The sequence below is a fragment of the Trachurus japonicus genome, chromosome 11 (assembly GCF_045865225.1).
Source record: "Trachurus japonicus isolate A0001 chromosome 11, Traja_1.0".
Lineage (NCBI taxonomy): Eukaryota > Metazoa > Chordata > Actinopteri > Carangiformes > Carangidae > Trachurus > Trachurus japonicus.
Window position 1 is genome coordinate 28,944,994 of NC_140917.1, and position 18,117 is coordinate 28,963,110.

Here is an 18,117-nt window from a genome sequence, read left to right on the forward strand (position 1 = left end):
GGTAAATATTATTCTTGAGTGCAGGTGTGAGGAGTAGCGGTGAAGTGATAACAGAGGAGGTCATTAACAACCCAGCAGGGTTTGAAGCTGCCCCTGAAGCCTGTAGCGTGTCAGGCCCTCTTCCATTGAAAAGACAGAGTTTACAGTGAGAGTAAAGGGAGGCGAGGTACACACTGACAGGCTGATGATATACAGGCAGAGGATATTAGACTGTCTGCTATCAAACATATTCATTAGGGTGCTTCGTGGTTATTCTCTCGGCGTGAAAATCTCTCCAGCCGTTTGGAGGTTGAAGCGTCTTTGACATGTTAAATTATTGGGGAATTCAGCGGATGGAGACGTTCTGTGGTGCTTGGTTGTCGATCATAACCTAAACGTTCACATATGATCATGATTTCAGACATTCCCCCCCTCCCTGGTGACTTTGATCCCAAAAGATCCGAGTGGAAAATCCTCATCCTTCTGTACATTTTCCGCTGTGAAACCACCTTTCTTTTTCTTCTTTTTTGCGATCAAATGTTTTTATTTATATTTTCTTTTTCTTTTGTAGTAGTGGCATCAACAGTTAGGTCAAATAAGCATTACGACATACACTTACACACACCCCCCAACCCACTCTTCGGACCTTAACCATTTAATGGACAGAAATCATAACAGAAGGAAAACAATAATAATAACAGTGAGAATTAGAAATAACTAAATAACTAAATAAAGAAACGTAAATAAAGAAAAGTTCAGGCTAGATTAATAAGAATTGGACAGGGAAAGCTGCAATACATGGTGTTCATTTGGAGTACATCTTGCAAATCTGGTTTTGATTTGATCTGCTGCCATGTGCCAAGATAAGATATTTTGTTGCTTTGTATTATATTCGGGCTGTAGATATTTCCAAATAGATAATATCAAGAAAAGTCAAATACCAATGAGAGATGTTAAGCGTGTGTGGTGGTTTCCATCTTGTTGCAATTATCTTTTTTGCTACTGTTAGGCCAGCAAGTAGTATTCGTTTCTGACACTGTGGTAAATTGATTGTGGATAGGTTATTTAATATAAGCATTTGAGTGTTTGCTGGTATATTTTGTGCTGTTATAGAAGACAATGCAGCTGCAACCAGTGGCAGGTTTGCATTCCCAGACCATATGCATGAAAGTCCCTGGCTTATTCTGCAAACATAAAGTACATAACAAGCTATTCAGGATCTTCATAGGTGAAACCACCTTTCAAAGTATCATATCAGACGTTTTGTGAAGTCACCGACAGTCACATCAGGCTCTTCTCGCCTCCCCTCGCCTGCTACCTGAGCTGAACCTGATGTTGTGGCGAGACCCAGCTGCACGGTGAGAACTGGCCCAGAGTCACAGGGCAGACAAAGTGATGACTGCTGTGGAGATTTTAAAAAAACAACACAATTTAGCAGCCGCTGACCCCGGTCTGAGCCACATGAGAGGTTTCTAAGCAACATAGCATGGCCACATTGCATGTTGGACTAAAGGCCAGATTGTGTTCTGCACCATCACCACCGCCAAAGATAAAGGACGAGGGGGATCAAAGATGGTCTCACGCAATAGATTGTTAATACTGCTTTAATGTGTTTTCATTGGCTAACAAACACAAATATTTCATGCTTTGACATTGTTATGGTAGCAACATATTACAGTTGTATCCTCAGGTTTTCTCAGCCTCCTCCGAATTTGATTTAGGATTTCTGGCAATGACATGCTTTTTTTGAGCTACTGACTGGTGGAATATACTGGCCTGTGGAAGTGGTCTGGTATGAAACGATGTGGTCCTTAAATCCAATTTGAGTTCTTAGTGCAAGAACTTCAAACATCATAAATAAGAAACGGTAAGTTCAACTTCTTATACATGTGAATACATGTGTTTCAGATATAAACTGGAAACAGGCAGGTTATGTTCACATAATGATTTTAGGCTTTTTAGGGATTTTGCTGCTGCATGTGTTACACATTTTGGGTTGTTGCATGCCTTCATGATAAGGAACAGTTGTTAACACTTTAACAACCAGAGCAAAGGCCAAAGGACACGGGAACTTTGGGCTCCTCCACACAGACATCAGATGTCTGTGTGAGGTCAGATACAACTGAGCTTCTTTTCCCTGGTGAAGGAAATCAAGGCCCTCATCTTGTGTTATTGACACATTTGACAGAAAGTGAATCACCTGCACCTACCATTACGAGACAAAGAGTGGATGAAATTTGAAACATATGGATATATAAGATATACTTAACATGTTATTGATGTGAATATCAAGAACTGGCCATATATTTGTGATTTATGTGTCTACAAAAAGTAACTTAATTCTTTTTTTTGCATTTTCATACAGGTTTGGACAGTCCTGTGCTCAACCTGCTCTAATAGTCAATCAGTGACATAATTACGTGCATGCTGTATTTATTTATAGCTATCCAATACTAGTTAAGTCAAACTTGCTTTGTCATAAGCTATTTTTTTTCAAGCCAGTATTACACTATTAAATCTACCTCTGATATTGGAACCTTTTATGCCTATTGGGCAGACTGTAGAAGTCAGTAGAAATATGATAACCACTCACTTGAACGAATTATGGTCTAGTAAACTGTGTATTTTGACAGAATATTTTATCTTACATAGTCACGCGATAGTGAACATTCATTTGACAAAAACAAACGTGAGGAAATAAGGCGACATTTTAAGTGGTCCACTCTTCCCCTATCTGTATTAACCACCTCTTTTTACCAGCTAGTATTGATCCAAGGTTCACGACTCTTGCTAAAAGGGGCCTATGATGTTTGGAGAACCTCTATGGGTCTTTCGCTATCAACTGCATACCACTTTTTGGACTAAACTAGTCATCCCATGCACATGTACTGTATGGAGGTAGGTACCAGTAGTCATGGCCTTTATAGTAATTTATATATTTGCTTATTTATCTATTTTTCTTATTCTAAGACTGTTCTGCTTCCTATACTGTACACTTATTTTATGTCTATTTATATGCATGTACTGTATGTTTTGTTTTATTTATTAAGTTACTTCATTTTGTTTGTTTATTTATTTAAATGTATCTTTATTCATGCATTGATTTTATTATTATTATTATTATTATTATTCATTTATTTTTTGTATTAATATTGTTTTCTTGCTTTCCATACCAACAACTATGTTGTCCATTAAAGGGGTCTGTGGGAGGGTGGGCAGACAGACGACGGGGTCCTGAGCTGGGATAGAAAAATGGAGAAAAAAACTGAAAATGCCTTGTGTTCCCTGCTCTTGTCTTGTACACTCTTGCACTGTTCTGCTGCATTTTCTTGAATAAAATATGGCAAAAACCCCCAAAAACAAACAAAAAACAAACAGACGAGAGGCTAACCTAGAAAAACAGTGAAGATCAGCATTAAGTGGTTTAGACACATTTACGGCTTATTCATTTTCTCAGGATGCCGAGTGGTCAACTGAATGCTTTCTCACCCTACCCCCACTTAGGGAGCACAGTCAGACCAGGAGCCACAGCCACATGAGAGAGATTACAGCACATTCATTGAGAAATATTAACATCCCTCCTCATATAAAAACAGAGGAGAAGTCTGCCCAAAATGTCACTGGATACATTGTTAACTGCTTTTTTGTTAAGAGTTATCCACCAAAGGGGTCTTAAAATTGTGATTTAAAATATGAAATAAATTACAGTATAGGATAATGCTTTACAAATACGTACCAGTGTTTTCTTGTGGAGAAGCCAAGCTGAGTAGCAGTGAGCTAACCTTAGCTCCCCTCTACCCTGCCTCTATAGTGAACACCTCACTGTTTGCTGTCGGCACCGTTTCCTACAGGGCAGCCAAGAGGTAGTCCAGGCTACAGGCCGGGCTTGTTCTGGACCCACGGTACCCTCTTCCTGAAAAATGAGAGAAAAATGTTGTGTTAGGCTAACGACCGTGCAGCTCAGACACTGTTTCGTTGATGGAATGCAAAATAAATCATAATAAATCCACAATGGACTGGTGGCCAAAACTGTCTCAAAACACCCCACAGGCAAAATGAGCCAAGACAACTGAACAATGGTCATACACAGGCCAGCGCTGCTGTGCCCCCTGGATGATCCAACAGAGTGACTTAACAGGATCCACCAGGATTCTGCTGTATCTGCTCAGTTTCAAATATATGTACATGAGACAGAAAGGGGACAATGTCCTGTTATCCCACAAAGCCATACATGACACATTATATGCTAAATTCATTAATTGCTGCATATGTGACGATAAATGTGATGCTGTTGTGGTGAAGTGTTGCCGTGACATAAAAGGGGACAGAACAATTTCATGCTGACTCGCTGTAATCACCATCATTTCCTGCATTTAGACTTTGATGAGTTCTTCATACAGTAAGTTGACATATTTTTACAAGAATATATTACACTCGCTCTTGTGTGTGTGTGTGCATGAGAAAGAGAGATGGAAATCTCTCTTTCTCATGTACACACACACAAGTGTAGCCCATGCCACAAAATCACAGCTCATCAACAGCTCATATAGACACTCACACACCAGAAACACAATGAATGCACAGCATACTTTCATACATTAAAGGAAGAAGATGACAGCAAGAGAGATGAAGAGAAGTGAGGGAGAAATATGTTAACACCATTGGTTTTAAAACTGATTTTACTTATTACATTTAATGATAGGGTTTTTAACATTCATAGTTACACTAATCATATTCTATATAAATACAATACAGCCCCGCTCAATTGAGCATTTTAGCATCTTTTTGTGTTTTGTACCTGCTGGAAAAAAAAGGAAACCGTTTTGTAACTGGAGACAGAAGGCATGAAACTTTAAAAGGGCAGCTTTACAGGGAGGTGGCATGGGTTATTAGAAATATTGACTGCAGGTAAATCCCTTGGCGCGGATCACAGAGTTAGGATTTACCTGTTGGTATTCACCACCATCACAAGGGCTTAAGCAGCTCCACAATGAGCTCTGGATACTGACTAATACTAACATCCAAGGAGGACTCCATATGTGGCTGCTCTTTGACAGGAGTGGCTGAGACAAAGACACATCCCCATGTGTCACAGTTTGAGAGATAATGAGCTTAAAAACAGTGTGTATTTGCATACTGTGTCGGAGAAAGAGAAAGATGAGAATTAGAGATAAATAGTGGAGGGAAACAAAATATCTCAGAAAAAGCCTCCCTTCTAACACCTTGTCTGTCCATGGTAGTTCCAGTGGAGATGTTTCCACAGAGGTCAGGGAGAGACTGCGGTGAGTATGTTAAATACACCCCCACACCCCACACCCCACACCCACACAGCAAATAGAACATACATATAATTTGAGATGGAAAGTCCAATGAAATTAAGCTATCTATTTTTTATCCATGTTTAATATCAGCTTCATATAAAACAGATTTAGGATCATTCACAATCAAAATTGATTATAAACATGAGGATCAATTTCTGCTTTAGAGTTATAAAATGACGATTTATTAAATGGCACAGACGTATGATAATTACTTTACATCTGGATGGCATGCATAAATGGATTGTTAACAATGCCACATTTAAACTGTTAAAAAGAGCTGTTATTAAATCTTACGCCTGCTGTGATATTCTAACATCAGGCCTGAATTGGATTAAGCTAAGAATAAAGCTGAGCATGATTCATTTCTACAAGCAGAAGGCACAGGCTCTTATCCACATCCTCGCATTCAGCCTCTTTCATTCACACACATTTTAAAGAACAAATTAGACCATGATGGTCCAGGTAATCGCCCAATTTACCATTGAGCAATTTGACAAAATAGAAATGCATCCAACTGGCTGCCTGCGCCTGCTCTGACAGAGAGGAGCCAACATATCTTTGGGTAAATTAAACATACAGGACAGCTGCCGGAAAACATACGTCAACACTTAAAAACCAACCGTGACAATAAATCTCTAATCCCTGGCATTTTTAGGGCTTTCAGTTATTTAGCCCCCGACCCCTGACAAGTACACACCCTAAATTTCAGATTAACTTTAAAGCTGCACAAATCAATATTCTACATTAACAAAATATCAAACAACTCTGTCTTAAACAGAAAGGGTTGCCCCTGGTGACACATCCCCACAGACTAATGACTCCACTCCACAGTATTTTAGCACGATTGTTTTGATTTCATGGATCCATGACTATCAACCTGCAACTGTTTTCATCAGAAACTGAGATCAAGCTCCTGTTTGTTGTGTACCAAAATGAAAACAGAAAACAGCTATGGTGAACACAGTGGAACTTTTCAGTTCTAAAGAGTCAGTGGAGAGTTGGTGGAGACCAACACAGAGTTAAAAAAAGACAATAGAAATTCAAAGAAATACAATATAGAATACTTCATAGACAGCACAGGACACCTTATATGCATTGTTGACATGTAAATTCATAAAGACAATAGATATGAGAGGAAGTCAGAAGATACATTTTTAAAGATAAACATTTATCATGTTTGCTAAAAGTGAAAACAGGCTGTTGGTTGCTAATTACCTATTATTTAATACATTAGCACTGTGCTGGTAGCTTGTTGTGTTACTCCCAATGGGATCAAAAATAATCAATTCAAATAAAAAAAATTGAAGTTTAAAGTGGATCCTAACTAGGCCTGCAAGATATCAACAAAATATCCGATGTGCGATGACTTGCGATTAACAAGCAAATATTCAGGTGTGCATATTAACCATACAGTTTCCAGTGTCTTTCTGAAAACGACTCAATAGGTCGTAGTACAAATGCCAGGCCTGTAATGGCGCTAAGAGTGGAAAGCGTACACGCTGTAAACAAACTCTGAACATTATAAGTCGACTAAAGATGAGAAGTCGTGCCATTACGAATATGCTGATCGATGCCACATGAACCTGAGGGACAGGACGGAAGTTTGTTATTGTTGTAACGCTATGTGACGTCTAGCGGTGTAGCTCAGGTTACAGGTATGAGGTGTGCATGTAAATAAAACTTACTCATTGCTTTTCAGGCGATCTTTGCGATGTGTTTATCGTGCATGTTGACATCGCGATGGCGGTGAAAATAGGATTAATCGCACAGCCCTAATCCTAACTATAGCTATCAAAGAGTGGCTGCCACATTATCCACAGAAGCAGCCTGGACACAAAGCTGATACAACTAGACATCCTATTTGTCTAATTCTGAGAATGTGTGTTGTGCTTGGCTACGTCTGACTCTCAAGATTTTTTTTTCTTGTGTGGAATCTGTTTTTTATTTGTCTGAAACCAACAAGAAAACATCAAATTAAATCTCGCCTACATGATATACATGTAAGTCAAGTCTGCCAGTTGTGCACAGTCTCCGTGAAGCCAAAACAAGAACAGAAGGTTCTGGTTTAGTCATCTGGACCAACTACAAATACTCTGGACTTTTTGGTCCAACTTGTAAATTAGAAATGATTACTCTGAAATGTAAGATATAAAATACTAGTGACAAATAGAGCGCAGTTGGAGGCCATCAAGCTCATATATAAAATATTGTGTATTAAACTTAAAATCACCTATCCAGGCAGACACACACAGAACCTGGTTAAAGACATAAATTCACCTTGCAATGAGTTGATCCCATGCTGACATGTCTGACATTCAGTTTCTATGTGGAGGCATTTAAACTGGCGAATAACCAATATTTCCCAAACAACACACACAAACTCAAATTCAGACTTGAGTAACACCAGATGCTACATGTCCGGCTTAATATCAGACAGTATCTAGTTTTTATGCTTGACTTTTCCCATTGTGTGTGGCAATGAAAGCTGGAAAAAATGCTCTTCACAAATTGATCAGTGGTTTAGTTCAAGCGAGACATAACTACATCCTTTTTCTTACTTCAACACATTGTTAATAAATAAACACAAGAGTTGTGCGGTTAACTTTGAGCAGTGTGTTTGTCTGTATAGGTGCTGAGGGGGGCAGAATGGAGAGCCTGGCTGAACATCTGGCTTCCTGCATCTCCTGTTTTCCGTCTTTGTCCACACAGGTTTCTATGAAACAGACCAGCTGTAACATTCCCATCATCCCCTACTCCTCTTCTTATCCAGACTGCACTGCAGAGGGTCCTCATCCCATCCCTCAGGCAGATCTTTGCACGATAAGACTTCAACCTTAAACAGCGACCTGTGTCTCTGCGTCCTCTTATACCCCGGCCAACTTCTTCCTTCTTTTGGACCCCGTGAACTCTCCAGCTCTCCTACTTGTCTTCATTTGCGTTATCGCTGACCATTCCCCTTTTCTGTCTCCTGTCCAGCTTCATCCATCTCTTTATCTTCCACTCTCTCACTCCTTGTCACTCCTCCCTCTTCTCCCAATAACATGCAACCTTCAGAGCTTCTGCACTGAGCATTTGTCACTGACATTTTGGACAGAGTTGCCATGACGTTTTCCCCTCGTACTGATTGAAACCCTCTGTGGCCAGTCATCCATATTGCTGACAACAATTTTACTTTAACGCTTACATCTGAATTGGCACTTCCTCTATATAAAGACCTGGGTGGCCTTGCATGCAGTGCACTGAATGGTGAGGGTGTGACTGCTTCTACTTCACAACACTCTGGGGTATAACATGTTTTTGTAATATTGTTGATTCTCTGTGTTGCGATGTGAAATTAATTTCAAGTTGTATAAAAGAGTAATTTCTCTTTTTTTTTAAAAAAAGAAAGAAAAGAAACTAGGACTGAGTAAAATTGAGATATTATGCACCGCTGACATGGACATATAATTTCCCTGCGACCTTGCTCGCCAGGTAAACAAATACAAGATGTGCTTTTGTTTAATATCAAGGTTTATTATCAAGGCTTCTTGAAAGTAATAAGGGTTTGCATGAGTTCAATCTGTATTCACTGCATGAATGTCATTTGTCCCTGGGAAAACAAACGGAGAAATGGTCATTGAACAAACACTGTTTTACGTGAAGGAGGCGTGCAGTCGGACAGGCTCATGCAAATCAATATTTAATCAACACAGGTACTTTATGCTACAAGAGAGTTAATAAGATGTTTGATAGAGGGGCCAGAGACAATTTACTGGCACCAGTCATTACAATGTGCTTTGCATTAGAGGAGACATTTACGTGTGTAATTGTGTGTTTCAGCGTACAATTATTTACTTCAATGGAACATTTTATCTCCTTCCTCTGCCTCCCAACAAAGGCAGTCTGACTCAGAAACATCCAGGGACCTGGAGCTGAATTCATAGGCAGAGCTGAAATTGGTGTTTTAGTTCACCACGTCCAAACAGGTCAATGCTGTGTTTCAATATTGTTTGGATCCCACCTGATGTCAAAGCTACTTTTATTTTCCAGAGCTGCTTTTGCACCGAGGGACCCACGCAAAGGGTAAATGAGGAAAAACAAACGGCCACAGAACCACACACAGCCTCTTTTTTCTCTCTCCGTCAGAGCAGTTGTGAGTGGTTATCAGTATTGGAGTCATCTGAAGCCCTCCCTCATCACCATCAATCTGTCTAAATGACTCTGTCTCTGCCCTGTCTCTCTGCCGCCGCTGTTGCTCGTCCATTTTATCCACACATTTTATCTCCCTCCAGGTCATATCAACATCTCTCCCCCTCCCTCGTTTTCCACCTCTCTTTAATGCCTTTCCTTACAGCTACTACATCTACACACCCGACCATTTTCTCCAACATTCTGTCGTTCTTTTCCGCTCTTTTCTTAATTCTTTGCTCTGTCTCTCCCACTCGTTCATGTGCATCTCTCCCCATCTTCCCTCACCCTTCTCCCCCTTGATGAGACTGCTCCATGACTAAGTGAGCCCTGGTGTGATGGATAGCCTAATAGGAACGGATGAAGCATTAAAACCATAATTCACAGGGACATAATGTTCCAAAGATTTCAGCCAGATCCACTCGAGAGGGGTCTGTGTGTGTGTGTGTGTGTGTGTGTGTGTCAGATTGTGAGACAGGGTTGAGTTTGTACAAAGTGTTTATTTTTGTGGACATGTACAAAAATGGCGATGCCTTGATTAAAATCTTCACATGTTCAGCATCAAATAGATAAATGACATTTGGAGGATCATCGTTTTGTCTTCGTTTCAGTGTTTGATTTAACACAGCAAGCGCTCCGTCTCAACGCGGCAGGAATTTGCCATCTTCCACTTCCACCACGCTTCATTACACTAAGACACATAAATGGGGAAAGGTGATATATGTTTTGTTTTCCATCTGTCTGGCACGCTGCATATGTCTTACTTTCAAACTCACAGCTCCATATCAAGCTAAAGCCAGCCTCTGGTAAATTGCAGAGGCAAAACAACTTCTCTTTGGAATCTCCACTCACTGTATGTCCAAGTTTGTCCTAAATAATCAGATCTTCTACATCTCTTGTCCATATTGAAAACAACATTCAGACATTCACAGCGTAGGTTGGAAAAAGTATATGAAGTCCTCGGAGGAAATTGTCAAACCAAGGGTCCAATCAATAAAATAAGATTGGACGTGTGGGTTTGAGCTACTTTGACTTTGAAAAAAAAAACACATAAACAGTTTCAGTTTGCTGTTCACAGGAGGCATCTGCTGATGGGAAACATATCTTGCAAAAATAGATCTCAGAAGACATCATGAATTGTTGCTTTCATCAAGCTGAAAGGTTTACTGGTTTACACAGTCATCTCCAAGAGATTTAATATTCATCAGACCACTCCACAGTCAGACACAGTCTGTGTATGGAGATGATTTAACCCAGTGGCTACTCTCCCTACCAGCTGAGATGACTCCAAAGCCACAACACAGAATAATCAGTCACATGACAGATCTTGGATAACACCTAATGGCCTAAAGGGAATCAATGAACCTGATTAACATCTCTGTTCATGAGTCTATCATTGGTAAATCATGGTGCATGGCTGCATGACACATGGCGTTCTGCCATGGACACCAGAGGAAGGTGCTACTCTTCAAAAACATCACTGCTCCCCTCAAGTTTGCCAAAGAGCAGCTTGACTCTCAACAACACTACTGGGAAAATGTTTTATGGACCAATGCAGTTAAGGTTGAATTGTTGAAGAACACGCAGCACTGCAAAGCAGAAAGGGCACCGCATACCAACATGAAAACATCATCGATCAGCAGCTACTGAAAGAGCTTGTTTAAGGTTATTGCTGCCAAAAGAGGTTATTAAATTGAATTAATATTAAAGTTCACTTACTTACACAGGGTTATAATTGTGTGGAGTTGGTTCAAGTGCACTGTGTTTGTCTAGACGTGAGACTTAGTTGAAGATCAGATCACATTTTATGACCGATCAATGCAGAAAAGCAAGTCATTGCTTTTTCAGATTTTCTTGCCACTCCCTCCTTTACCAAGCTGTATCTGTAACAGAGAGATGTAGATTTTAATGAACATGACCTTGGTAATGTCGTTACATATCAACATTTTGCAGTAGTCTTGTTGAAAGGTAACAGAAATATTGACTGCTGTCAGGGGTTTTTACTCCAGTGGACTTCATGCAATTTGGTGTATTTTTCACTCATTCAAACTTTTTAGACATTTTTCAAGGTTTATACGAACAATTTCACGGCAAAATACTCTGACTGATGAGGCGTGAAATGTGTATTAATTCCTCACAACTCTACTGTTTCAATAGTTACTAGTTTTTGCCATTTACAGCAGAAAAGCAACACCTTGCAAGCACAAAGAGGTAAACATACTGCATCGCTATACACACAAACAGCTCTTTTATCAGTCAACTGAAGTCGTCTGCAGGGCTGTACACTAATGAGCTCCAATCAGTGATCACGTTACCACCTCCAGAACCGGACGCTAGGGGCCTGCACCATGTGTACAAATGCCTGAAAACACACACACACACACACACACACACACATACGTATGCACACAAAGGATGCCCCCCGGGGTAACAAAGTGTAAAGTAGAAAAATGCACCCAGGTGCTGGCGTCAGGAAAAGGAAACTGACAAACCGAGTGTGTGAGGGGTCAGAGGTCATGCTGCATGTGTTCCATGTGAAACCTAATGTACGTATACATGCCAACGCACCGTAGCATATGCAGGATTTCTTCGACTGTTGACACGTTTCCCTGCTTCTCTCTTCAACACGCACACATTAACAGTGCTATGGTTTGCAAAGTAGTGACACGTGTTCATGCACAGCCTTCTACAGTACATCTTGACACTGTACGCCGTCCCAAAAAAAACTCACTTTCAATATCATTCAGCAAGCAGAGCCAGGCATGCTGACCTGTAAGGGTTTATATTATTAGCTTGGAAAGTAGCAACAGTTGGGCCATCAGTTACCTGGACAGACTTCCTGATACTCGACACACAACAAAGGCAATGCGAGAACAGCTGGGGGAAAAAGCAGCTGCTTCCAATATGTGTTTCAACCATAAAGTGCTTTGTATTACCTAATCGCACAGCAAAACAAGAGAGGTGCCTCCTAATCATGCACACATTCACTCGCTCACCCTCCGCTGCATGAAATCACATATGAAGCACATTACAGGCCTTTACTGGTGAATCATGTGTGGAGCCACTGAAAACCTTTCATACTGGAGGGGAGGGGGTGAGAATGGACAGACATGTTAGAGAAGCAGTGGTGACACAAACTGCAAATGATTTTCCCTGGAAGCTTATGGGGGATCATTTAATATACACGTATAGACCGAATCGCCTTGTTGTGTACAACTACTTCCGCGCAGAAAACCAGCACATAATTTGAATGAGAACAGTAACGAACGAGAGTTTAGCTATATTTATCATATTTTTCACGTCCTATCACCATTTAGACAAATCTGAAATGACTTGTGTGTGTGCTTTGTGTTGCTATGTGTTGTATTCATTCAGTTTGGAGGAATCACAGTGTCTAGAAAGCATCAGTGGCTCAGCTGACAGGGACAGCTAACGGCGGTAGCTAAGCTAACATCGGGACGTCAGCTGTTAAAACCCTCCCGTTGTCGGACACGACATGAAACTACTCCAGTTAGCTCAGTCATGTTGTAACTCCGATATCTGTTGGAGAAAATATTTTTTCATGGAGAGTTTATTGAGTTCCGTTTATACCGTTTATCACTGGGTTATTAAAGTTAAACAGGTAACCGTGCCCGCAGCCCGGCTAATCTATGATAACCATGACTAATTACAAAAATGTGCACACATAAATAGTAATGTTTGTCCAATCATTGGTTTTATGAACTTTACAAACATCAGATACAGATAAACGGCGATATACTGTAGTGACATGAAAAATGAGATATAGCCTATAGCGAAACTCTCGTCCGTCACTATTGTTCTCATGCTGGTATTCTACCCGGAAGTAGGCCTAGTTGTAAACAACAAGGCTCATTCTTTGCCATCATCACACACCTTCACTGAGCACCACAATCACTTCTATTAAAATTCTGCATAAGTCATCACTGGGCAGGAAGCAACAGTGATAAAAAAAAAAGAAAAAAAAGAAAACAGCACACTACAGTGTTCATCTGCCTATTGCTCTAATTAACTGCTGTGGCCGGGCTTAAGACAGGTTCTTGTGGTGTTGTTTTACAAGACGCAGCTTGCTATGAATAATGGCATCTGGGCTGCGTAACAGGCAGCTCTCACATAGCAGACTGTATGTGTCACAAACTGATAGGGGATGGCAATTTAGACGGTGGAATTTATAAAAAGTGAGAGCTTCGTCAGAGAGTGCAGTCTGGACGTTTTTCATTCAAGAGAAGTGGATCAAATGGGGAGCGGGTGAGGAAGGTCGATGAGAGACAGACGTAGATCTGGACCTGCTTTGCTTAATGTTCCTGCTTTTATAGGGGCTGTTAAATTGTCTATGTAGAGTGGTTGGCAGGCCTCAACACACTGAGCACCACATTCTCACAACCCTTTACCTGTAACATTTGACTGAATGCTGGCATTGGAGTTGAGAAACTGTTATTGCTCAAGTGCTCATTTGTCAACGCCATTATTTTTCTGTCTGAATCAGCCTCAATCAATTACACACAACTGCATTTCTTTTTTTTAATTGCTGTAAGGTTGAGTTTAATGGTCAATAATAGATTTTTCTTGCCAGTGCAGGAATTTCCTCTCTGGAATTGCTTGGTTGCTTTGATAGGCGAGACAGGAGAGGTAAAACTATCTCGTATCGGGAGAGAGGGACACCTACTGTGTTTATTTAGTCTCCATGGAAGTGAATAGCATTGTGTAGTACACAATCAAACAAGGGTCCGTGGGTGAATCACGCTTCACAGCATTTGAGTTACAATTCAGTCTCGGGCTTTGAATACGGAGCTTTGTTTGTTCTGGACCTGTCACTTTGCGATTATGTCATTTTCAATGCAACTTTAGCCCAAGTGGTTTAACCCACAAGTGAGTGAGCACATCAGGAGTTTGATTTAGTTGCCCTGCATGTCTTTAATGAATGCCGGCTACAGCGGGACCTGTCTCACTCCTGGCTTTGTCAGATGCGGTTCATTCGGGTTCATCTTATTTCCAGTTCAAATTAGCGAAGCTAAACTTTGTTTTCTCTTCAGAACAGCTCCCATGGGCTCTTTGTTGCCTGGATGCTTGTTCTCCCAGAAACAGCATGAGGGGAGGCAGTAAAGCTACACTAACATCATCATTGTTATCATAATTACCATTAACCCACAACAGACTGTCACAGGCCAGTCTGGGCTGGCCGCTTCTCACATTTCTCTCATTTGCCGGTCTGAGCAAACAGACTTTAAACAGATGGTGATTTATGAGTGACAGCATCTGTAGATGAGAGTGGATGAGGGTGTTAAGTGTTTCAGACGGGCTCTTAAAGGAGGAACTTTTAAAGGGAATCTGGGGCAGTTCTGCTCTCTCTCTCTGCTCTTTCCACCCTGCCCAGGAGGAAGGTTCAGATTGCTGTGTGGAGTGATGGGTCCCACATCCGCTTCTACCACAGAGTGGATACTCCCCACTGCTCCACTAGAATAACAACATCACTGTGGACGGCTTCAACACAGTGAAAACCATCAACAAGTTTGGCTTATAACAATAAAATTAAAATAGCTCATCCTGATCCTTTTTTTAACACAAACAAATGTCTCTCTCTCTCTCTCTGTTTCTTGAATGCCTTTGTTTCTGTCTCTTTCAAAACCCTTGTCTCATGGGACAGGGTTGGGTGACAAGCGGTGCAGACGAGGAAGAAACCCAGTCCCTACACCCAGACCGGAGGGAGGGGAGGCTGAATGTCACCTTCAAATCCAGCAGGCGGATTGATTCAGGGCCTTCAGGGAGCAGTGGGAAATACCTTGGCCTGACAGGAGACACTAAACCAAACAACCAGCGTTCCCCTGGGAGAGCGTTTCACTGCAGCACGCTGTGAGTTATGGGCCCAAGGCAATTTCTTTTAACATCACACTTTGTTTTATATGGCAGAAAATGTGTTTATGCTCGAAATGTACATTTCAATAAACAAAGCACTTAACCTTATGTATGAGACGTTTCCTTTGGATTTTTTTTTTCTGGAACAAATCTAAAAATAGAGCAAATGGCTGCTGTGAAAATACATCAACACAGGTTTTTATTGAAACATAATTCAGCATGTGAAGTCTATTGCAGTGTGGCTGCTGATGTTTATGTTCTGTTTTGATGATCATGTGGCTATCTGTGTAACAGTCATGTTGTTATGATATAGTCCCCTCTGCTGTTTTATCCTACTATGAGTTTTTCAAGATTTAGTTTAAGTGTGCGACCAGATACAGTATGCCCTGTGTGTGTGTGCATTGTGAGAGACAGAGAAAACCTATTAAGTGTGTGTTGAGAATGTATCCCACAGTGAACATCCATGGATCCATATACATTACGGTAGATCCTTTGCAGAGTGTTTAAGAATAGGACAGTGGCCTGTTTATGATCAGGTATTTGTTTTATGAAAGAAACCTGGACAACAGTCAAACTCCTCTCAGCACAGAAACTCGTCAGTTTTCCCTCATATCCAGTTGTGTAACTAAAGGGAAACTCTGGAACTTTTTATTAAAATCCACTCTCATATTGCAATTGAGCACTGGAAACAGCCCGATGATGATACAGCGTCTATTTCTGGACACACAGTCAAACCTGAGGCTCTTTGATTGTTCAAGCCATCTCCATAAATAATCATATCAATACATCGCTTTCCAACGTGACTCACTCACGCTTCCACTAGGTTTATTTCTGATCTTTCCCATCCTCTGCCAAAAAAGATATACAGTAATCCTATCTTCCACTTCAGTCTGTCTTTATATGAAAAACTGAGTGCAATAAAAATGTGTATGTGCTCTTTTTACTCTCCAGAAAGAGGCCACAGAGGGAACAGCGTCCAGAGTTCTCCCTCTGGATATCACATTGTCTGTAAGTTTGCACGGGATCATTACTCTGCGTGTCCTGTTACCCAACACACTTGCTACATCCATACTCCATTTCAGCTTATGTTTATCAAGCTGAAATGTTGGTTTCTGTGCATAAATCATCTCAGTGGGAAAAGCAGTTCAATTATTGTGTGTTGTTCAGATACAAATTTACAGATTTTCAATTCTGGGAGAGAACTGAACATGGAGTGACATCTAAATATTTTCTATGGCAAAAACAGATACTACAGGGAATTCTTCTTGCTATAAACAGTAGTTGGAAATCATTTAAGTTGATTAAAACACTGGTCAAATTCATGTCTACAGAGAGACACTGCACAGAATTAAACAAAGCCACACAACAGCTCAGGGATGAGCTTTTCTCTCTTTCCACATGAGAACATCACGTGCTGACAGCTCTGCCTGTGGAATCAGCACCATCATCTATGCAATGAAGTTAAATTCCTAATGAAAATCAATCAATCGAGCCGTCATGTTGGGCAATGTACACACAGTGCATGCATGACCGGGAAGGATATGAGTCGAGGCATATCGCTATAGATCCGAGTCATTGGTATGCTGAGCGATGGGGCCACACACACACTGGGCTTTAAAGCTGCTGGGTCATTAGGTGTCCACACAACAGCAGCATTGTGGAATGCTCATCATGCTTGGGAGATAAGGACTAAGACTCCCCAGTGCATGACGAGTACAGTATACACCAGCTTAAGGCTTTCATACTGTAAGCTCACCTGCTGATGTGATATTAGCATGGGAATGAACACAACAGAGGCAAAACTGGCGAGGACTGAAAAATGTTGCTTTTGAAAGACTAATACGGTTTGTTCCTCTTTGGGAGTATTGATCGCTGGAAGCAAACAAACAGCCTTCATGTCGGATGTATGATAGGGCAACTTCCCCTCTCGTTATCCTTGGAGAGTGTTATTCTGCTTGTTTGAGTGGGAGGTACTTGATCACTGTGACAGGAGGGTATTGAAAAGAAGCAGGATGTATTGGAAGTGAGTTTGGTGCCACGCTGCGACTGCGTCCATTCACAATGTAATTGACTAGATGAGCCGCGCTGGGGTGTGGATTGAATCTTGCATTGCACAGCGGGAGATAAAGGCTGGGAGGGCGTTTATGATGACATTAGAAAAATAGCTGCGTTATGATTGAAACCATAATTGTGGAGACGGAGGAAATGGAAAGTGTTGGTGGGGGAGGGCTGGCCAATATGAGAAGAGAGTCAAAGAGGCAGAACATCCCTGGAATCCCACAGAATCGGGACAAAGAGGAATTAGGCCGATTTGTGCTTTTAATTAGTGACCTAAAAAGTGCAACAAAATTCAATACCACACATAAAAGGCACTGAGCCCTTACTCCTGTTCTATACAGTAACGTATAAAGAATCAACTATAAAATACTCAAGTTGACTTGCCAATGATCGTTAATGCTTTATAGCTACTGCTATATGGCCTATCAGTGTTTGTAGAACCAGCGTTCTCTGATGTCACTCACAAAAAATGCCCACCCTGAGACACGAATCCTTCTCTTATACACAATAGCTGCAGAGTTATGCCATACTGTATGCCCTTTAATTACAGTAACCCTTTAACTAAATACGTTAACTAAACACAGTGTGACTGACCTCCACGCGGCCTTTGAGACAGGCAGCCGAGAGACACAAGAGACAACAGACGGCGTGAGTTCAACCAACAACACATGGTGAAGACAAATCCACAACTCTGCTACACTGGAGAAAAACCAAAAATAAA

At 41.0% G+C, this 18,117-nt stretch overlaps 1 long non-coding RNA gene across 1 annotated transcript in view; it reads right to left on the bottom strand.

The window, feature by feature from the left end:
* Positions 1–1,213: 1,213 nt before the first annotated feature.
* LOC146979050 (uncharacterized) overlaps positions 1,214–18,117 on the bottom strand; it is a 129,321-nt gene continuing 112,417 nt past the window's right edge. The window contains exons 3-4 of the long non-coding RNA XR_015037153.1: positions 3,716–3,892; positions 1,214–1,381 (exon numbers count right to left, since the gene is read on the bottom strand). This is a non-coding gene — a long non-coding RNA (uncharacterized LOC146979050). The remainder of the gene's footprint in view (positions 1,382–3,715; positions 3,893–18,117) is intronic.